Genomic DNA, 23,282 nt, shown 5'->3' with positions numbered 1-23,282 from the left:
CATGACATTTCAAGAAGAAAAAACCTAGCTGCAAAACTGAGTGTCCATGAGCAAAGATAGCAGATTTCAAATCGCATACTTCTGGATACTTATGAAGCAACTGCCATTGAGATGAATGAGAATGCTAGCGGATGGCTTTCTCTAGCTATAATAGACTTTCTTGGTTAATACTAATGATCCTAAATCCCATAAATTTCAGACCAAACCACCTCACTTCATTCAATTTCTAGGTAATCTTTAATGGGTCAATCTCTAATGGGTGTGAGACATGGAGGAGGATAGAAATCCAAGACTGACTCATTTCTAAGGTTGGTGTTTCTACAACATTTGATCTGAATAAGCATACAGTGAGCAGGGGTTGCATTAACCAAAAATTCATGGTGGATTATCGTCATGGTTACTGGTGTAACCTCCGTTCCCTGATGGAGGGAACGAGACGTTGGTGTCGATGTAGTGACACTAGGGATCACTCTTGGGAGCCCGAGACACCTCTGGTCTTTGATAAAAGGCCAATGAAAATTGGTGAGTGGTATTTGCATGCCACTCCCCCGAACATACGGGTATAAAAGGAGCTGGTATGCAACCACTCATTCAGGTTTTACGCTGAGGAGCCGATATAAGGTCCGGCCATTTCAGCGGGTAGTTCAGCGTTGTGGCAGGAGGGACCAACGTCTCGTTCCCTCCATCAGGGAACGGAGGTTACACCAGTAACCATGACGTTCCCTATCTGTCACTCACTCGACGTTGGTGTCGATGTAGTGACACTAGGGGTCCCTATACAAAACGCCACAAGGCTGAACTGTGTTACGTGAACTGGCGGTGTGTGGTGGGCAGACTTGCTGTGTGCCTCATAGCCAGCACACCAGGTCGACACGTAACCTCCCCCAACACAGTTATGAGTGTCGAACGGCCCTTTTTGGGGACAAGTCGACTACCCAGAGATAGAGACAGGCTTAACCCAGTCATGGCCTCTTTCCCCTTCTCTTTTTCCACTCCCTAAAAAAGAAGGCGGATTATCCGACTGGGCCGCCAGGTCTAGTCGGGGGGTGTCCCTCCCAAGGGGAGGACACCGCGGAGACCACACCTCGCCCCAAGAGAGGGGGGGATATTTAAGTGGAAGAATACATCACATGGTCTTTCCAACCATGTGGAGAGCCTTCAAGGTAGATCCTACCCAATGGGGGAGGAGTTACTACAACATGGAGACTGAGGGGCTCTGCCCAAGGAAGACGCAGTTTGCCAGTAGGGAAACGAACTAGCGGAAGATATAGATCGCATGGGGTTAGCCTTACAGGGAACCGCCACATGCGGAGCACCTACCCCAGAACCGGGCTCTTAGTTAGCGCGTGTACTGGGCCGGCAGCGAGTCTCTCCGAAAACTCGACTGCCACAGGGCTCGGAGGAAGTCAACCAGGGAACAACCTTTGTGAACACTACTGGGAATTAACAGCACACGTCTTCAGCTCAAAAGGAGGTGGAAGGCGCTATGTGCAAGCGATACACCCGGCCGGCTATCCCGGGCTTATCCGCTTGTGTTGCGTGCCACTACCTGGGACGAAACCGGTTCCACCCGGAGGTTGTAGAACCTTGCAAAGGTGTTGGGTGTTGCCCAGCCCACTGCTCTGCAATGTCTGTTAGAGAGGCACCTCTGGCCAGGGCCCAAGAAGCCGCTACACCACGAGTAGAATGGGCTCGTAGCCCTACCGGGGGCGGCATGTTTTGGGCGAGACATGCCATAGTTATGGCGTCAATGAGCCAGTGGGCGATCCTCTGCTTGGAGACAGCGCTTCCTTTCCGCTGTGCACCAAAGCAGACAAAGAGCTGCTCAGAGAGTCTAAAGCTCTGCGTGCGATCCAAATAGATGCGCAAAGCGCGCACCGGACACAGCAACACCAGGGCTGGGTCTGCCTCCTCCTGGGGCAGTGCTTGCAGGTTCACCACCTGGCCTCTAAAAGGAGTGGTGGGAACCTTGGGCACATAGCCTGGTCGGGGGTCTCAGGATCACGTGAGAATAGCCCGGACCGAACTCCAGGCACGTTTCGCTGACAGAGAACGCTTGCAGGTCACCTACCCTCTTGATGGAAGTGAGCGCAGTCAGGAGGGCAGTCTTCAAGGAGAGTGCCTTAAGCCCGGCTGACTGCAAAACTCAAAGGGGGCTCTCTGTAGACCCTGAAAAACTACAGAGGTCCGATGAGGGAACAAGGCGTGGCCTGGAGGGATTCAGCCTCCTGGCGCCTCTTAGGAACCTGATGATCAGATCATGCTTCCCTAAGGACTCACCGTCGACTGCGTCATAGTGTGCTGCTATGGCAGCAACGTACACCTTCAAGGTGGAAGGGGACAGCCTCCCTTCCAACCTCTCTTGCAGGAAGGAAAGCACTGATCTGACTGCGCACCTCTGGGGGTCTTCCTGATGGGAAGAACACCACTTAGCGAACAGACACCACTTAAAGGCATACAGGCGCCTCGTAGAGGGAGCCCTAGCCTGAGTAAATGTGTCTACCACCGCAGGTGGGAGACAGCTTAGGTCTTCCGCGTCCCGTCCAGGGGCCAGACATGGAGATTCCAGAGGTCTGGGCGTGGGTGCCGGATGGTGCCCCTTCCCTGAGAAAGAAGGGCCTTTCTCAGGGGAATTTGCCCGGGGGAGCTGTCACGAGGAGCGTGAGGTCCGAGCACCACGTCTGGGCGGGCCAGTAGGGTGCTTACCAGGACGACCTTCTCCTCGTCCTCCCTGACCTTGCACAGGGTCTGTGCGAGCAGGCTCACTGGGGAAAACGCATATTTGCGAATGCCAGGGGACCAGCTGTGTGCCAGCGCATCTATGCCGAGGAAGGCCTCGGTGAGGGCGTACCAGAGCGGGCAGTGGGAGGATTCTTGGGAGGCGAACAGGTGCACCTGTGCCTGACTGAATCGACTCCAAATCAGCTGGACCACCTGAAGGTGGAGTCTCCACTCTCCCTTGAGGGTAACCTGTTGTTACGGCGCGTCCGCCGAAGTGTTGAGGTTGCCCGGGATGTGAGTGGCTTGCAGCGACTTGGTGCTGCTAACTCCGTTGGAGGAGACGGCGGGCGAGTTATGACATACAGCGGGAGCGCAGACCGCCTTGGCGGTTGACATATGCTACCGCTGCCGTGCTGTCTGTCCGAACTAGCACGTGCTTGCCCTGGATCAACGGCCGGAACCTCCGCAGGGTGAGCAGAATTGCCAGTAACTCGAGGCAGTTGATGTGCCAACGCAGCTGCGGACCCGTCTAGAGGCCGGCGGCTGCGTGCCCGTTGCCAACAGCGCCCCAGCCCATTTTGGAGGCGTCTGTCGTGACCACGACGCGCCTGGAGACCAGTTCTAGCGGAACACCTGCTCGTGGAAACGAGAGGTCGGTCCAAGGGCTGAAAAGACGGTGACAGACCAACGTAATGGCCACGCGGTGTGTCCCGTGGCGCCATGCCCGTCTCGGGACTCGAGTCTGGAGCCAGTGCTGAAGCGGCCTCATATGCATCAACCTGAGCGGGGTGGCCACCGCAGAGGACGCCATATGCCCCAGGAGCCTCTGAAAATGTTTCAGTGGAACCGCTGTTTTCTGTTTGAACGCCTTCAAACAGGCCAGCACCGACTGGGCGCGCTCGTTCGTAAGGTGCGCCGTCAAGTAGACTGAGTCCAACTCCAAACCGAGAAAAGAGATGCTCTGAACCGGGAGGAGCTTGCTCTTTTCCCAGCTGACCCGAAGCCCTAGTCGGCTGAGGTGTGAGAGCACCAGGTCCCTGTGTGCGCATAACCCATCTCGAGAGTGAGCTAGGATTAGCCAGTCGTCGAGATAGTTGAGAATGCGAATGCCCACCTCCCTTAACGGGGCAAGGGCAGCCTCTGCGATCTTCGTAAAGACGCGAGGAGACAGGGACAGGCCGAAAGGGAGGACTTGTACCGATACGCCTGACCCTCGAACGCAAACCGCAGGAAGGGTCTGTGTCGAGGAAGGATCGAGACGTGAAAGTACGCATCCTTCGGGTCTACCGCCGCGAACCAATCTTGATGCCGGACGCTTGCTAGAATGCGTCTTTGCGTCAGCATCTTGAACGGGAGTCTGTGTAAGGCCCGGTTCAGTACTCGCAGGTCCAAGATTGGCCGCAACCCACCGCCATTTTTCGGTACAATGAAGTAGGGGCTGTAAAACCCCCTCTTCATCTCAGCTGGAGGGACAGGTTCTATCGCGTCCTTCCGTAGGAGGGTAGCGATCTCCGTGCAAGGTAGCAGTGTTTCCATCTTTCACCAAGGTGAAGTGGACACCGCTGGACCTGGGCGGATGCCCAGCGAAGTGAATCGTGCAGCCGAGTCGGACGGTCCGGACCAGCCCTCGCGACGGACTGGAAAGCGCAAGCCATGCACCCGAGTTCCGCGCAAGGGGGACCAAAGGGACAACGTCATCGGATGTACCGGCGGGTGGGGCCTCGCGGTGGGGCGGAGCTTGAGGTGCCACACCACATCGTGGCCGTGCTGAGTCCGAGGACATCGAAGCACTTACCTGGCTCCTTGTGACCACCCCCGGAACAGCCTGGGATGGGGGAGGAAGAGGCCTGTCCTCATGACCCGTGGAGACTGTCACATCGGGGGCGGATTTGTGCCACAGCTGGGCGCTCAGGGCGGGAGACCGCCGCTGGAGCGCCAACCTGCCAAATGGAGTGGTGGACGGTGGTCGTGATGCCAGCCGTACACACCGAATACGTGACCCAGGGAACAAGGAAACCACTCTTGCGGAGCTCTTGAGTACTGCAGCCACTTGGGCATGCAGCGCAATTAAATGCAAAAGGTAACAAAAAGAAGATCTGCTTACCAGCTCCAGAGCAGCGGGTTTCGTTGTCCCTGGGTCGCCCGTCTCAGGGGCGCTTCGAAGACCTCCGTGGGTTCTTCGGTGCCGGCTGTGAGACGGGTGGCGTCGGCTTCCTGCGGTGGGCTCCACGCCGGGGCCGGGCCGGAGGGGCGGGCTGCGGCGGAGCCGGTGCAGTCACCGCAGGGGGACGCCCTCGGCGATGAGTAGATGGGGGGATCTTGAGCCACGCCGGGGCAGGACAAGCCGGCTAGCATCCATCTACTGCTCTACCATCGAGAACTGCTGGGCAAAGTCCTCGACAGTGTCGCCGAATAGGCCCGCCTGGAAAATGGGGGCAGCAAGGAATCGTGTCCTGTCGGCCTCAACCATCTCGACCAGGTTGAGCCAAAGGTGGCGCTCCTGGACCACTAGTGTGGCCATCGTCCGCCCGGGAGACCGCGCCGTGACCTCCGTCGCTCGGAGAGCGAGGTCGGTCGCCGAGCGCAGTTCCTGCATCAATCCCGGGGCGGAACTACCCTCGTGCAGTTCCTTTAGCGCCTTGGCGGACTTGCAGGAGAGCCATGGCGTGCAGGGCGGAGGCGGCTTGTCCAGCAGCGCCGTAGGCTTTGACCGTCAGAGACGACGTAAACCTACAGGCCTTGGACGGGGGCTTTGGGCACCCACGCCAGGTGGCGGCGCTCTGCGGGCATAGGTGCACCGCGAGCGCATTTATCCACCTGGGGATTGCCGAATAACCCTTGGCCGCCCCACCATCGAGGGTAGTGAGAGCGGGGAAGCTGAAAAGATCGGGACCGGGCAGTAAAAGGTGCCTCCCGCGATCTTGTCAGCTCTTCATGCACTTCCGGGAAGAAAGGAACGGGGCGGGGCGTGGCTTTGAGCGGCGCCGCGAGCCCAGGAACCAATCACAGAGCCGCGAGGGTTCAGGGAAGAGCGGTGAAATCCACTCTAACCGACGCTCGCGGCTGTCCGGGAAAGCATGTCGTCATCTCCGCGTCAGCCTGTGACTGGGCGATCGACCCCGAAGGGAGGAGCCCAGCCGAGGCTTCCGACTGGACGAGCCCGCTCTCCGATGCTGCGCTCGAGAGCTCATCACTTTCGCGGGCTCCGAATAAGAGGTCGAACTCGCCGTGAGACGAGCCGGCGGACTCACCCGGAAGCCCGATCGGGGCAGACGAGCGTGCTGGGGAATGGGAGGTCCGCGGGGGGATACCCGGCGGAGGCGGTCCCATTGGGGTCCCCAAATCGCCCCCAGTGCTAGCCGCACTGGCCTCAAACCCGTGGGTAAAAGGACCGAGGCGGGAGCCTCTGGGGTGGCTCGCTTCCTTACGAAGGCGAGCCGCGACCGCAACGTTGCCATGGACACATTCTCGCAATGAGAATGTGACCATCCACGAACGCTGTCTCCGCGTGAGCAGTGCCCAGACACGAAAGACAGTGATCGTGACCGTTAGAAGGCGAGAGATAACGAGCACAACCAGGAATAACACACAATCGGAAAAGCATCTTTAAAAAGACGCGTCTTTAAAAAGACGTTCCGTGTGTGCGCTCTTTTAGAGAAATATATACTCTTTTAGAGGGGAAAAATGCTCTTTCAGAAAATATACTCTCTAGTTTTTCTGCCGAAGTGCCCAGGGGCGTTCTCTGCAGTGCACCAGTGCAGAGGAGGGAGAAGCCGCTGAAATGCGCCGTCAGATCCAGCAGGTGAATGAACAGTAGTATTCAGCTCAATGAGCATGACCGTTCGGCTCCGAAGAGAAAATCTGAATGAGTGGTTGCATACCAGCTCCTTTTATACCCGTATGTTCGGGGGAGTGGCATGCAAATACCACTCGCCAATTTTCATTGGCCTTTTATCAAAGACCAGAGGTGTCTCGGGCTCCCAAGAGTGACCCCTAGTGTCACTACATCGACACCAACGTCAAGTGAGTGACAGATAGGGAACTGAAACATTGATGGATAATTTCAAATTCTTTCCATCTTTTTGAAAGATAAAGAAAAAGAAACAAGAAAACCATTTAAACCCAGTGCATCTGTTTTGATTTAACTCTCGCAGTGTGTTTGTGTGTGTGTGCTCTGCCCCTGTTTATTGCCTGGTTTTAAGATACATTTAGGGTGATCCGATTACAAGTGGACAGGCGCCATCGCCATTTACAGACATATCACCATTTACACCTGATCGTATATGCGTCTCTTTGGCCACTTCTGTTCGGATTTCGAGAAGAATGTCTCTGATTTCATGACCGTATACATCAATCATAAAAGTAGGTCAAAGTGTTACTGCATGATAATAATAATAATAATTAATAATAATTGTCATCTGTAACTGAAAACTATTGATTTTTAATGATGCTGCATCCACACCACTAGGTGTCACTGTAAGTCCAAGATGACATGAACGAAAAAATTTAAACCGGTGTGCTTTGTGTTCACTATCAAAATTTATATTTGTTTGTTTATATTTTTGTGGGAGTTTGGCGTGAGCCTTTGCTGGCGGCGCATGCATCAGAGTGTTGAGAAGTGCTTCACGCACTCTTCCGGACAGGAGCTGCTCTGGTTAACGTGTCTGGTGCAGCTCAGTGAAGCTTGGAATCAACTGAATGACTCACAAACCCGCCGTTAATGGCCTTTATATATCCGCGTAAAATTTCCTTATTTGGGCATGAAAATGTGATTGAAATTTGAAGTGTACAATAATTGAGGTTCTCTCAAATAACCACGATCAGACAATTAATTAATAATCACAACAGGCCTAAACTGAGCTGATGCGCTTGAAATCAGGTATACTAAAGTTCTGTGAAGTCTGTACATAAGTGAATGCTCTTTTCAAATTTTCTGACCAGATGGTTATTTCCTCGTAACCGCCAAAGCTGAACTTTATCTTTTACTGAACTGAATCTTATTTTAGCTCAGCATTTGATTTAACAGGTAGAACTTTCACCCTAGAACTTCTGTTTCACCAGACTCGCGCTTAAGTAAAAAAATCTATTAAATATCCACTGTTATGTTCTGTATATGCCATTACAATGGATGCTACACCCCTGATACACATTTATTTATTAAATGAAATCAAGTATGACGGATAAAAAAAGACCATGACAGAAATTGTACAACTCAGTCCGTCAGTGTGATGGATAAAGATTTTAATGTTACATTTTAATGTTTTAACATTTTAATGTTGGCGAATTGCTTTGCAGAGAATCTTTTCTCTCTTCCACCTGCTGTAATCATGACAGCAACAATAATTGTTTGCTAACAGGTCTCAGTGAGGAATGAGTTTAGTTTTGGCTGCTGCTTGTGAGGTTTGTGCAGCCTGAAGGTGAACGGCACCAGTTTGTTTGCTGCCTTTTGTAGTGTGTACTACCTTAAATCACAACTAATCCCACAGTACAATAAAAATGCACCCTGAGCAATATACTATACCAGTGGTTCTCAACTGTTTTTGCTTTCATTGGATATCATGTGGGTACCAATTGTACAAAAGTAAACAAATGTCCTAATAATCCAACATTGACTTTTATTAGTTTTATCATGAAATGCACAGGCCCAAGAATATGCCTAATTATTAGTAGCATGACATTGGCTTAAGAGGATAATTGGCAATTTTGTAAATGCATAAACATAACAATGTGTGAATTACCAGTCTAACATATGGAATAAACATTTTATTAGTATAAGCTAAGAGACAGGTAATACCATAGCTCAAATATCAAGTTTTATTGGACGCACAGCCTTTGACATCAACAACTAAAGATATGGAGAGCCTTTCTCTTAATTTTAAACATTGATGTGCCTATTTGTTTATTTTTTAAATTTTATATTCTACAGTAACTTTGCATGATTTTATGGTTAATTGCATTTTATTTTTTGCATTTTGCATTATTTTTTCCCTACTGTCCACGGGCTGCTGAGAACCACTGTATGTTGTCATATACCCTATGTTGTAAGATTTTAAAAAGTTTGCAGAATAAAACTTTTTTCCCTAAAATAGCATTGCTGTTATATTGTTTATTAGTTTATGGTAATTTCGAAGTATTTACCTTCTTTATTCTCAGGGCTTCCTACTGACCTTCTCAGAGTGAGATTTTTATTATTGGATATTATGAGGTGGTTGCAAAGTCCAAATGATATCTAAACTGAAACTACTCTTATTTTCTTTCTTTGTGTGTGACATTGGCTCCCTTTTCCCAGGATTGCACTTGTAAAGATGTATTCCACCCCCTTTTCTTCCTCTCTCTGCATTCCTTATAAACATCTTCATTTCAAACTGCTATTTATCACATTCCTGATAATATAGGGAAAATCTGCATTTACCCTGCTGGTATAAATCAGCTGTGGGGCATTAATTCAGATTTAGAATATGTTAGAGTATGCACTTTAGAGAAATTAAGTTTGCCAAAGGGAAAACACACAAATTGAAGGTCTATCCTAAAAGGCTGTTTCCTGAAAAATCAATCCATAAACAGTGCTGTACACAACGTAGTTGCCTGCTAGAAAAGCACTTAATTGACATATTAGAGAACATTTGGTGGTTTATTTGTTTAAGAGGTGAGTAAGCCTCTCTAGGGTGCATTTGACAGTAACATTAATTAATATTAATCCAGGAACATTCTGCATTTTTTATTTGATTTCAAAACAATATCAGCTCACAGGCCTCTTATTTACCATTATACAACAGTTAGTTAGTGTATGGTCCTCTAATCTAATTGGACAAGCAGTGTTTCAAGATTGCTGGTATTTGATTTTTGGTGTGAATGAAAACAAGGCTGTGAGGGATAGATTTACAGTCTCTTCAATGGAATGCACAGTATAAAGCTGTGTAAAGCCCAGATATCACATCTAATTTTCCACAACTCTGGAGTTTTTCTGGAGATATTTGTCTTCTGGAAAGTCTATATTTTATTTTTATGTAATTATTTTTTTTAAATGTTTCGGAAGTGGAACGGTCCAAATAAAAAAGTGCAACCCATTAAAGAGACTGCAAGTGTATCCCTTACAGCCTCGTTGCGATTCCTGTCAAAAATTAAAGATGGCGCTACAGTGAATAAGAGCCATAGCATTGGAATGCATCACTTTGCTTGTCTATGTTTGCTGCATTCACTTTGGCTTCTTTTGGAGCTTTTTAAAATAAAATAGCTTACAATAGCTAAAATAGACAAAACAACTGCAGTGTTTCCCCTTGGATTTTTTTTCAGCAGCGGTGCCGTTGTGCATGCGTCCACAAGCCCACAATGCTGGACCCGTATTAACGCGTGTTGGCCGAAGAATAGATTAAAACTGGGGTGTCAAACTCAATTTCAGCCTGGGCCACATCAGGGTTTATTTGTTCCCTCAGAGGGCCTGTTAAAAATGTGGCACCAGCACCTGCTTTGGTAGCACCCACGCAAATAATATTACATGTTATGTACATTGAAATACACATTGATTTTGAGGTTGGAATAAAGATTAAAATTATGATATTAACAACAGTAACATCTGTGGAAAAAAAATAACACCTACTTTGAATATGGCTATATTGAAATATTCTGACAGTGTCAGATTCTTTACAGATTCCTTTCATCCGGCTCCTACTAATTAAACTACAGTCATGTCTTAGAATTTCTGAAGGCAAACAAAACAACTTACATTTTCTTACAATCAAAGAGCATTACAAGAGTACAGATTTTACACAGATGGAAAACTGATAGCTTGGTCCATAATTATAAAAATGCACCCTAGTTCTTCCATGGTATCCATAGTTTTAACAATGATATTTGTAATAATTCATGGTAACCATGTAAAACCATGCATGGCTCCACACTACCATAATTAGTAACTATGGTCTCTATATAAAGAACTATGGCATTTTTGTAATGAAAACACAGCAGTCTAAGTACATTTAGAACGTTTTTTTTTTTTTTTGCCACAACTACCATAGGTAATACAGTACATTTAGTGCTACTACAGTAAATCCATGGTACATTTTTGTAAGCATTGTGGTCTGTGAATTGAAAAGCCTTCTAATTTATGTTTTCTCCTGTTTTCTTTGTCAGTGCCGTTTGGAATGTGGGTGCTGTTTGTTTTAAACTATAGTTTCATCACCGAGACATAAGAGTTTTGCAACAGACAATTCTGTACCACATTCAAACGGATTTTGCAATCCCTGCCGCGCATCTCACTGGTTCACAAGTGCATTTAAAATAGTCCGTGCGGCTGAGACCAGTCCACGAATGACCGCACCTGCTCCGCCCTCGTGCTGCTATGATTAAGCCCAGAGTTGGGTAGTAACATGCTACATTTACTCCGTAATATTTACATAAGTAACTTTTTTGGGAAAAAAATTACTTTTAGTGTAGGTTTAAAAGTGGGTATTTTTTACTCTCACTCAAGTAAATTTCTAATGAAAAAAAGTACTTTTACTTCATTACAATTTCATCTTGTTTATATTGTATAGATTTAGAGTCCAGGTCCCTTATTTTATATCTTGTATTATCCGCTTGTTGTTTTTGTAGCTTGCTTGCCAAAAGTTTAGTTGATTTTGAGCCTGATTCATAGTATTTCTGTTTTGTAAATATCATCTTTTTTTTCAATTTCCTGTGAATACAGTATATTTATTTCATTTCTAATTTTCTTTATTTTTGACATCAGATTTGGTTTTTGTTCCCTTATGTTGTGTCTCGAGATCTTTTAGTTCACTACCAAGACTCATTAGTCTTAACTGATTTTTTTCTTTTCATAGGCACAAAAGGATATAACTCTCCCCCTTATGACTGCTTTTAAGGCATCCCATACTGTAGCTGAGTTAACTTCCCCATTATAATTTTCTTCAAGAAACATTTTTATATCTTTCCTCATTTGAGTTTGGAATTGTGGGTTATTTAGGATGCTTGTATTTAGCCTCCACAGTGTACTTCCCGGGTTATTGCTAATATGTATAGTGCAAGAGAGAGGTGCATGATCAGACAAGTCAATAGATACAATGTCACTGCTATGTATTCTATGGCGATCTCTTTTTAATAAAAAAAATAACAAATAAAAAAAATAGTCTATCCTTGAGGATACGTCATGAGGGCGTGAATAAAAAGTGTAAGCACGGCCTGATTGCTAAAAATCTCTCCAAAGATCTAATATGCCCAGTTCTGTCATTAGAACATTAATTTTTCTATGTAATGATGTGGCGGTCGAGTTTTTTGTTGAATCCAATTTTGGGTTGAGACGAATGTTCCAGTCTCCGCCACATATAACAATGTGTGTGGCTCCTATCATTAAATCAAATATTTTCCTTTTAAAAAGCAAATCACTTCCGGGGGGCTGGGGGGCATAAATGTTACATAGTGTTATGGCAGTGTCATCTATTTTCCCTGAGACTATTATATATCTCCCTTCCTTGTCTGAGGCCTCTGAAAGATGTTCATATGATACTTTTTTGATACTAAAATTGCTACACCTCTTCTATGGCCTGACTAATATCAAGTTTATGATTTTTTTTTTTTTTTTTTTACTGTAAATTTAACAGAATTATTATTATTATTATTATAATTTTTACAGTGCCATGGTGGTCATGTAAATTACAACAGTTTTAAACTATAAAATTTACAGGTTGTTCTGTAAAGTTGTTTACATTTTTACTGTATTTTTTAACATAATTTTTCTGGCAACAACAGCAGCCAATTTTTTTTTTTTTTTTTTTTTTTTTTTTTTTAACAACAGGATTTTGTTTTTTTACAGTGCACTTCAAAGAAGCTGATAATAATCACACAGTTTAATGTGGACCGGTTGCTGCGTCAGGTGCGTTTACAGAGTGCTTGTGCTGTTTGAAGCGCGAGAGTTGTTTCTCTCCAGCGCATAACTTACATTGTACTGCTATTTTCTATGTTTTATAATGTAAACATGTTATGAGTTCAAAATCAGCCGCGTATTTCGCAAAACTGTTTGTTCTTACCACATGCGATTGTTAAACGCTGTGCAAGCGAGCGCGCGCATCCGCGTCAATCAAACCGATCGCAATGGAGAAAGGTAGCGCAATCATTTTGATTAAACTCGTGCAACATCATACCACGATTTCAGATTCAATGTAATCAGTTGTGCAGCTGTCATGGATATCAGACTGAGGTCTCAGCAGTTAAGGTGTGCCGGTTTTAAAGAGTTATCTCCTGTTCATGTAAGCGCATGTAACAGTGAGCACCGGGATGAGTCTTCAGCGCGAGAGTGAATTTGCACAGGGTTTACAGATGATTGTACTATATTAAACTGTATGTAATGCTGAATATAATGTAAACTAATGCTAAGGGTCCTGATAATGCCACATCATGTAATGTCTGATTTCACTAGTAAATTTATACAATGGCAAACATTATTTTACTGGATAAACATACACATTTTATTTTTATTTTTTTTAAAGAATAGTTTAGAAGAATGTAATCAGTGAAAATGCTATTTAAAAAAAACTATAATATTAAAATACTTAAATATAATACTTAAAAAAATTTAATATATAATCAGTGACAGCGTACAAGCGTAATGTATCTAACATAGTTATGTATTTTTCAGCTGGGTAGAATTATTAACATTTCTATTGTCGTGTCACTATTTCCCTCTGCTGGGCTAATTTTTTTGTCCCACTCAATCCCGGTTGGATCATTTTACTCTTTAATGAAGAGCATTTTTCGTTAAGTTTTACAAGTAAAGGAACTGTTTCGCATATGTCCTGAAAGTAATAATAATAATAATAATAAATTTAAACATAACTTCTGATGATTCAGGCTTTGTTCAAAGTTTTGTGAGAGTTAATTCAGAAATGTAAAGCAAACCAAATCCTTACACACTTTTTAATTTCAGTTTTTTGAAAAAAACATATTTTAATAAAATACAGGAAATAAAATAAAATTTGTATCCGATTAATCGATTAATTGTAGAAACAGCTCAGAAGATTTGTAAAGTAAAAGCCCCCGTAAGGGAAAGTCCCACATTGTAGCAGAAGTAGGGTCCTATGATATGGTTGCATGCTAGTCCAAATAAAGTTGTAAATAGTTTAGTGAAAATAAAACAAATCGTGGACAACTCGCCAATTAACAAGTCCCGACTCCTTCAATTAATTAGAGAATAGAACTGTAGGATTTATACATAACTGTATAAAGTTGCATGGCAATCTTCTGGCCAAATAACCAAGATGGGGCGTAGCAGTGGGAATCAAATAAAACTTATCTGCATTTCTGACTCGAGTGTAAAACGTCAGACTCCTTTTGTGAGGGATCATTTTCTGAATTTCTGGAGTTTTTGAGAGTGGACATACGGGTATAAAAGGAGAAGGCAAGCACCACTCATTCAGATTTTTTCTTCGGAGCCGAATGCATGTATTGTGTTTGTCCTCACCTTTCGCTTACGCTGCTGGATTTTACGGTGCATATCAGTGGTCACCCTCGCACGGTCGAGTGTTATACTTCCCCTGGGCGCTTTGGCGGCTGAGTCCGCAGGTGCTAAAAGAGTATATTCAAAAGAGTATATTTCCTTCTAAAAGAGCTCGCGCAAACCCTTGTCATCTTTTTAAAGATGTCCTTCTGCATTTGCGCTACTGGATGTGGCTGTTATCTCTCCCCTCCAGACAGCCATGAAATCTGTCTCGAGTGCTTGGGGTGCCAGCACGCCGAGGCAGCTTTCGTGGAAGGGTTATGTTCTCATTGCGAGAACATGCCCATCAGAATGTTGCGGTCATGGCTCACTTCCTCCTTCATGAAGCAAGGAGCCACCGTGGCAGCTCCCCAACCCGTTCTGTCCTGGGCTGATGCTCTGGATGTAGATATGGGAGCGTTTTCACCCGCTCAACCCCCGCAGACCTCCCATCCCCCAGCACGCTCGTTCTATCCGGAAGAGCTGTTGAGCGATACAGGCAGTCCGCCTCAGGGCGGATTTAATGTGTCGTTCACGGCTCGAGATGAGGATGAGCACAGGATGAGGCGGACACTGAGATGGCAGCCGTGCTTGCCCGGATGGCTGCGTATATCAGGCTGAAGTGGAACCCTCCACCCTGCCCTGAGCATTTGTGGCTGGATGATTGGTTTCTGGGATTGGAGCGCAACTCATGGCCACGCCCTGCCCCAGTGCCTTTCTTCCCGGAAGTGCATGAGGAGCTAACGAATTCGTGGAAGGCACCTTTTTCGCGGGATCATCCATCCTAACTACCCTTGACGGCGGAGCGGCTAAGGGATATGTCAAGGTCCCCCAGGTGGAGCGCGCCGTAACAGTGCATTTATGCCTGCAGGGCGTAGCCACCTGGCGTGACCGACCAAGGCTCCCTTCCAAGGCCTGTAAGTTCTCTTCCTCATTAATGACAAAGGCTTTCAAGGCTGCGGGTCAAGCCATTTCCGCCCTGCACGCCATGGCCATCCTGCAAGTCCACCAGGCCAATCTGCTCGAGGGTAGAACCGACCCAGGGCTGATGCAGGAACTGCGTACTGTGACCTACCTCACCTTACAGGCGACGAAATTCACAGCACGTGCCCTGGGCCGGACGATGTCCACTCTTGTGGTCCAAGAGCGGCAACTGTGGCTCAAACTTGAGGAGATGTGTGACGCAGAGAAAGTCCACTTTCTCGATGTGCCCATCTCTCAAGGGGGGATTTTTGGCAACACAGATGATTTGCCCATCAGTTCTTGATGGTGAGGAAGCAGACCGAGGCGATTAAGCACACCTTGCCTGGAGTTCGGGCAGGCACATTCTCACGTGATCTTGAGACCCCGGCCCGGTTATGTGCCCAAAGTTCCCACCACTCCTTTTCGAGACCAGGTGGTGAAACTGCAAGCACTCCCTTCAGAGGAGGAAGACCCGACCTTGTCATTGCTGTGTCCAGTTCACATCCTGCGAATCTATCTGGACTGCACACAGAGCCTTAGATGCTCAGAGCAGCTCTTTGTCTGTTTTGGAGGACAGCAGAAAGGGAAAGCTGTCTCCAAGCAGAGGCTAGCCCATTGGATTGTGGATGCCATTTCTCTTGCATACCAGTCTCAGGACTTGCCGTGCCCCTTGGGAGACCGGGCGCACTCCACTAGAGGTGTTGCATCCTACTGGGCACTGGCAAGGGGGGCCTCTCTAGCAGACATATGCAGAGCTGTGGGTTGGGCTACACCCAATTCCTTTGCGAGGATTTATAACCTACGCATAGACACGGTTTCGACCCGAGTGTTATGCGGAAACAGCAGGTAGACCGGGCGGCTGGTTGGGTGTACCGCTTGCATTGCGCTTTCCCCTTTTTGGATGATAATGTGATAATGTGCACTTTTTTGTCCACAACAGTTCCCCGTATCCGGTGAACCCCGGACACCTCTTTAATTCTTAAGCACTGTTCGGTGACAAACTTGGTGGAGGAGTAATGACACCAGGCCCAGTACTCATGGTATGCCGCTTTTCAGGTGAGCCCATGTGCTTGGGCTCAGTGCTCCATGCATGGTGATTCCCCCTTGGAAATCCCGTATGATGAGTTTCCACTGTTCGGTTTCCCCTTAGGTGAACCCTGTGTTTCCCCTTGCCAGAGCTTTCTCTGCCTCGGCCACTGTGGCTGCATACCCTCTCTGTAGATAGGGTCCTCCGGTGGTATCATTCCATATGTGAACTTCCCTGTTGGTAAGTCCATGTGAGGTATTCTCCATAGGTCAACCTCCCTCCGGTAGGATGTGGTCTCCGTAGTGCTCTCCTTCCTGGAGACGGAAGAGCACTTCCCAGCGCTATTCTAGAAAGTGCTCGGCGGGAAATTGCTTAACAGCAAATCAGGAAAGGCACTGCTGGTAGCCTACTTGGGTAAGTGCCTCCTCCCCCCCTTAATGGGACTAGGGAGACACCTTACCTAACTCGCTGGAAGGTCACGACATGGTTGAGCGCTCGCTGTGAGGCACGCAGCAGCTGCGCCTGCGGCATTTCCTATTGGAACCCCTAGTGTCACTACATCGACACAATGTCGAGTGAGTGACAGACAGGGAATGTCTTGGTTACTGATGTAACCTCTGTTCCCTGATAGAGGGAACGAGACATTGTGTCCCTCCTGCCATGGCGCTGAACTGGCCGCTGACATGGCCGGGACTCTCTATCGGCTCCTCAGCATAAATCTGAATGAGAGGTGCATGCCTTCTCCTTTTATAACCGTATGTCTGAGGGTGGAGAGTGGCATGAAAATTCCACTCGCCAATTCTGATTGGCCTTTTCCATTTTAAGCAAAAGTGATTGGGGCTCTCAAGATTTAACCCCTAGTGTCACTACATCGACACAACATCTTGTTCCCTCCATCAGGGAACAGAGGTTACATCAGTAACCAAGACATTTTCTTGGGTTGTGTGCAGCCGTCTGCTGCGCCAGATTCCTTATCTCCACTCCGGTCGCGCCGTCTCCCTGCTACCTGCCAAGTAGATAGGAGCCCGATCTCCTCTTGATCTGTAGCAGTGGAGCACTTCACCACAGTAATTGAAAATCCTCATGAAGCCATGTCCCTCATTGCCTCCATAGCATCCTGGTATAGCCGGGTGCCATCATCGTAGAAGACACGCATCCTTGCCGGATACGGTGTCTGGAACTTTATTTGTTTCTCTTTTAACACATTCTTGGCTTCGCCATTTTCCCTGCATTTCTTAAGCACTTCAGGAGGGAAGTCATGGTCAACATAGAAGCGGGCATCGTTGCAAAACACTTCTTTTTTCTGCCAGGCTCTCCTGAGCACCTCCTCTTTCATCTGGTAGCTCCCGAACTTGACTACTATAGACAGTGGCTTTGCCTGTGGATTGTTGGGCTTCGGTGCTAGTGCCTGGTGTGCTCGCTCAATTCCGAGCTCTCTATTATGGGGAAAGTCCAGTTCACTTTCCAACAAGTTATCCAGAAAGCCAACCATATCAGTGCCGCCTTTATCTTCGGGTATTCCATAAATCCTTAAATTGTCTCTGTGCGCACGGCCCTCATGACCTATCAGCCTGGCATCCAGATTAGCCTGGCGCTGTGTTAGCCGCTTGATTAATGTTGATGTTGCTTGAAACGCGGTCTCCATTTCCTCAATTCTCACCTCTGCCTCATCCAGTCTGTCATTTGTTCTCTTCAGTTCCTGTTTAATGTCAGAAAGCTGTACCTTATTGTCCCTTCTGAACTCCCGGAGTTCGTTGAGAATACATTGAAGGCTAACTTTGGAGCTATCTTCACCATGTGGAGATGAACTCTTCAGCTACTTCGGATATCTTATCTCACTTCAGGGTCATTTTCTAGCACGTTCATCATTGTCCTACTTCTAGTAGTAACCCCTTTCTCCATTATTACACAGAATATACACTAGGGTTCACAAAATTAAGTTTTTTTGGGGTTATTTCACCAAACCGTCGGGGAGCTCGAAAAATTGGTGGCATAACTGGAACCCTCGGATTCTTTCTTACTCTTAAGTAATTATTTATGTTAGTACTTTTACTTCTACTTGAGTAATTTTTTTTTTAATGTAATTGTACTTGAGTACAGTTTTTGGCTTCTCTACCCACCTCCTTAAGCCGTGTTGATAATTGAACGGTGTAGTGCTGTTTCATTCGCTTTTGAAGTGAGCAAAATGTGCCCAAAACATACAGATGACAGGGTAAGTCTCATTTATATTCACGAGGAAAGCACCAACTGATTGTTCAGTGAAATGTTGCAATCCCCTGCCATCCTACGTTTCAGAAATGAGCTCACGGGCCACTTGAAATTAAGCGAGTTGGACACGTTTTGTTATGCGGTGATGTCACTGCGAGTAAGTGCATATATTTTTGTGTGTGTATGTGGTGGACATGGTCACGGGTTCGAGTCAGGTTCAGGTTTCATTTTAAGGCCTGTGCAGACCTCTAGGCAGATTTCTATGCATACCCTCAGATTAAATCCTGCAGGTGCTCATATGCATGGGCCTTAAAACGAGATCCGAACCCGAGACCGTGTGGCCCGACCCTACCCGGCCCGAATGATACCGTCAGATTTTAAGCCTGAACCCGACCCAAACCCACTTACTATCTAATTTCTGTATTTTATGTAAGCATATAGGCAATATTCTTAACAGTACTGAAACAGTAAACATACACAATTTTAACAAGGCACAGCAGCCTCTTAATACGCTAGAGCAGAAGGGAAAAAAAGCATGGCCTTACCGTTTATTTGCTGAAACTTCACCTGGTGCAGAACAATCTGGAATAATATGAAACAATGCAACAGTCCCCTCTATGTAGCCTGAACTTGTTCAGATTGTTGAATCTTTGTGACATCTGCGCTAAAAAAATATAGACGCAGTGCAAAGAATGAAAAAGATTGCAGGTGTCTCAACATGCGTTTTTGAAAATGTGAAGTTCTTTTTAACTTGACATGCTGTTTAAACAGTGCCGGTCCTGCGCGAGACACTGAAGAAAAAGCGAGACGCGGTGCAAATGTCAAAGACATTCGTCCAGCAAGTGTTTAAATAGGAAAACAATGGGAAACAGAACAGACATGCACAAAAACATATTCGGTGTGAACGGCCCCTAACTCGCCCATTCACACATGTCTGTGAGTGAGAGAGCGTGCGCGAAACAAGATTGGTAGGCCTGTTTATTTTTTCATTAATTACAAAAATGAACCTGGGTTTCAGACCTCTAAATCTGCCTAATAAACCTTATATCTAGGGGGGTCCAGGGAATTTTTTTGTTGTAAGAAACAACACCAAAGCATTCAATTCTGGTGACTTTGAGATAAGATTTGTTTTCTTGAGTATGTGTAGCATTCATGTAACTATTGGCTAAAGCATTTCTTCCAGTAACTGTTCAGTCAGACGCATTTTCACGCTAAAAAAGCTAAACGCGTTACGCACCACAACGAATAGTGCAGAACGCAGGTGTCTCGAGACACGTTTTTATCAGTTGAAGAAATTATTTTTAACTTGACAGTGTCTAAAAATGCAGCCCTCCCATGAGATATGCTAAAAACACAGTGAAACGTGACGCAGTTGTCAAAAGACATCTATCTAGCGGATGTTTACATGGAAAATGATTGAAAAACAGTGCGAGTGGACGCAAAAACACATTCAGTTTGAACAGCCCATTGTTCACATGACACAGCACTAGCTGAAGTTTCACAAAGTTACCTCTCAATAAGACAGCCTTATGTTTCAGTTGACTGTAGGTAAATTTACACTGTATCCAGTGCTGTATTCCAATTCTGTTTTACCGTGTGAGAAACCACTCCAAATGATTCAGTGAGAGAGCGCTTTGAACGAATTGTACTGAATCACGAATCGATTCAGACCATTTTACAAGCCCGTTTGGCCAATTCACTGAAAATAACTGACTCAAAAGAATTATTCAGATGCTTTAGATGTCTGCAACACTGAAATCCTTGAATAATCCTGTTGAACTGAGTAATTGCTTTCATTTAGAGCTGTGTTGTATAATTGCCTTAATTGCCATACATTTCCCATTTGCTTAGTTGTTTGTTTAATTTTACTCATGCTCTACCAGCTTCACATACATTGTCTAGAATTGCACCTCTCTGACAACAGAGGGTCGAGGGGGTCGGTAAGGGCAGTGTCTGTTTGCTACCAGATATTAATGCATCCAATTTGGATGTGTGCGTCACAGGAGAGCAGCAGGCAGGGAAACGTTGCTTTTATGGCCCAGGCTTTGCTCAGCACAAGCAAACACCCCCAGGACTTCTGGGCATGGCACATAATTGCAGCATTAAGAGCCGGTCAGGCCAGTGGCTCATTAGGCCTGCTATAGAGACAGCCGTAGGGGCCTCTGGGAGGGAGGAGAGGCAGGAGAACCAACAGTAGAAGCATACTGCGTGTAGTGTCAGTATGGCAGCTGGGGGGTTGGGGGGGAATAAATGGATGGTGCAACCTAGGGAAGGGCGCTTTCATTCTGCAGATCTCTACCTGTGAGGTGGGTTGTTCATTTTTGCATGTAGCATGTTAACTCAGACTGAAGACATTCGCTAACTTGCTGGCCAAACATCTGCTGAATGATTGACCTCATTCAAATGTGCATGGTCAAGAGAGAGAGACGTAAATAAATATATGCCCTGAGGATTGTGGTATACTATACAATAGAAGAATCGTATTTCAGGGTATTTTCTTATTTGTACACATGTCTCCTGAAACACATTCCATTCATTTTGTAGAAACTAAGGGGTACTGGAGTAAAGCAGCTATGTCAATGGTAGATGAAGAAGCCTATGTTTAAAGATTTGGGCTAGTAAACAGATGGTTCAAACCAGGTTCAAACCCCTTGAACAAGGCACGTTTCTCAAGGGCAGGGGTACTTAATCCTACTCCTGGAGATTCAGTTAAGTTCCAGTGAAGTTTAGTTTCAAACCTTCTCTGACACTGACTGTAATTTTCTAAAAAACCCAAACTTGGGGTCAAGGTTTGGAAATTGTCATTGAGATGAACAGGAATGCTCATGGTTAGCTCTCTCCAGGAAATATAGACCTCTTTGATCCCAAAAACCTTGATTAGCTGGTTCAAGAGCATTTCATTAGAGTTAATAATAATAATAATAATAATAATTCCTTACATTTATATAGCATTTTTCTAGGCACTCAAAGCACTTTACATAGTATAGGGGGAATCTCCTCAACCACCACCAGTGTGCATCATCCACCTGGATGATGCGATGGCAGCCATAGTGCGCCAGAACGCCCACCACACACTAACTATTGGTGGAGAGGAGAGGAGAGTGATGTAGCTAATTCAGGGATGGAGATTATTAGGAGGCCGTGATAGATGAGGGCCAATGGGGGGAGTCTGGCCAGGACACCGGGGTTATACCCCTTCTCTTTATGAGAAGTTCCCTAGGATTTTTAATGACCACAGAGAGTCAGGACTTCAGTTTAACGTCTCATCCGAAAGACAGAACTAAACTAAAGCTGTTGTATCATGTGGTTGTTTATAAGTTGTGGAAACATTCCACTAGTCATGGTCGTATGGCAGTAAATATATAGATACAATCATAATGGTCCAGTTACCCTTTTAATGAACTTAGTTGTGTGCTAACAGTAATGTTTTTTTTTTATTTTTTTTTTTTATATATATATATAAGGAGTAGACATGGCCATGTATGTGACATGCAAACTTTTTATTTTTATAGACATCATGTTTGTCTATCTATATTGTGTTTATAGCATGCAAATCACTTTTACCTCCTAATGGAAAAATAACAAGAGAAGTTTATTCAGTATGCTTGCTTTGCTTACATTCATGTCTTTCTCATCTTTCTGAAGTTTTTATTTTCATCTATGTGGCGGCTTGCTGAGAATTCCACTGGTTTGATTCTCTTCAGTTGGCCCAAACTAACCACAGATCAAAAAAAGCACACCAATCATGAGACAACTGTAGGTGTGAATGCTGGAATTCATTACAGTGATTTTAAAAGTATCCTCTTCGCTCATTATAAAATTGACCTGTTGTTACCACTGAATGTTGCATCTTACACTGATACCTGCAATGACACCCTGTTTCTAATGAGAGAAGTGAACCCTTTGATAAGGGCCTGAACTTTAAATGAAGATATAAAACTTTCTTTTGCTTAATGGCCATCATGCAGGTAATTCTTTCGCAATAAAAATAATTGGATTAATTAAGATCATATGTGTTCCTTTTTATTAAATGTAATGTTTTCTATTTTTATTTTTTTCTGACACATTATTGTTTTTATTTTAATAATTTTTGTGGATTTGAAATCATGCAGACCTTTGAATAAAAGCTGGTTTATGCTGGTCCTTCTAGCAAGTCAGTCCACAGTCGGCCGTCTTTGGAACACTCTTGGGAGGCTATTTCCAGTCATGCCAGTGCAGCTCCTATCTACTTGAATGGGGAAAGACCGAAATCTCAAAAATGGTTGGTCAAGATTACGATCAAATAACATATTTCAAATCAGCAATAACATTTTATAATATTGGAATCATAAATTGTGCTTCTTTACCTCATATTACGCAAAAGCACACAATTTTCCCGGCTTGTATAGCTAATGTGCATGCATGTTAGCAAGTTAATTGACAGGCAATGTCTGTATCTAAAAGGTGATTGGCTGTTTTACCTGTAAGGTGGGACTTCCTTTCTACATCCATTGACCGTTTGGTGCTAGAGCTTCTTGGTTGGGCATTCCAATGCCTCCCATTCATTTAAATAGAAGTGGCCCATCTCTGCTAAATAGTCTCTCTTTGTGCTCTGCTTTGACAAGCTCAGAATAGATTTGTTTTAATCTTTATTGTGGACAACAAAGACATTAAGGACTAGAGTTTGACAGTAATTCGATTGTGTACACAATTTGGATTGTTTACGAATAATAATATAGTCCTTCCCCAAACTCACGCCATTGTTTGAGCCAATGTTGCCCTGTTGGGCTGGTTGCGATGCTCAAACAAACAGTGCAATGTTTTCATAGTGCCACAGAGTCACAGTGTTGTCACTTTTTTGGGGAAATCAACCTACGAATGGCTTACTTATACTGACCTACAAGCCAAAATGCAGTAATT

This window comes from Myxocyprinus asiaticus, chromosome 39, assembly GCF_019703515.2.
Source record: "Myxocyprinus asiaticus isolate MX2 ecotype Aquarium Trade chromosome 39, UBuf_Myxa_2, whole genome shotgun sequence".
NCBI classification, from domain to species: Eukaryota; Metazoa; Chordata; class Actinopteri; order Cypriniformes; family Catostomidae; genus Myxocyprinus; species Myxocyprinus asiaticus.
The sequence above is the reverse complement of the archived record's forward strand: the minus strand, read 5'-3'. Positions refer to the sequence as shown.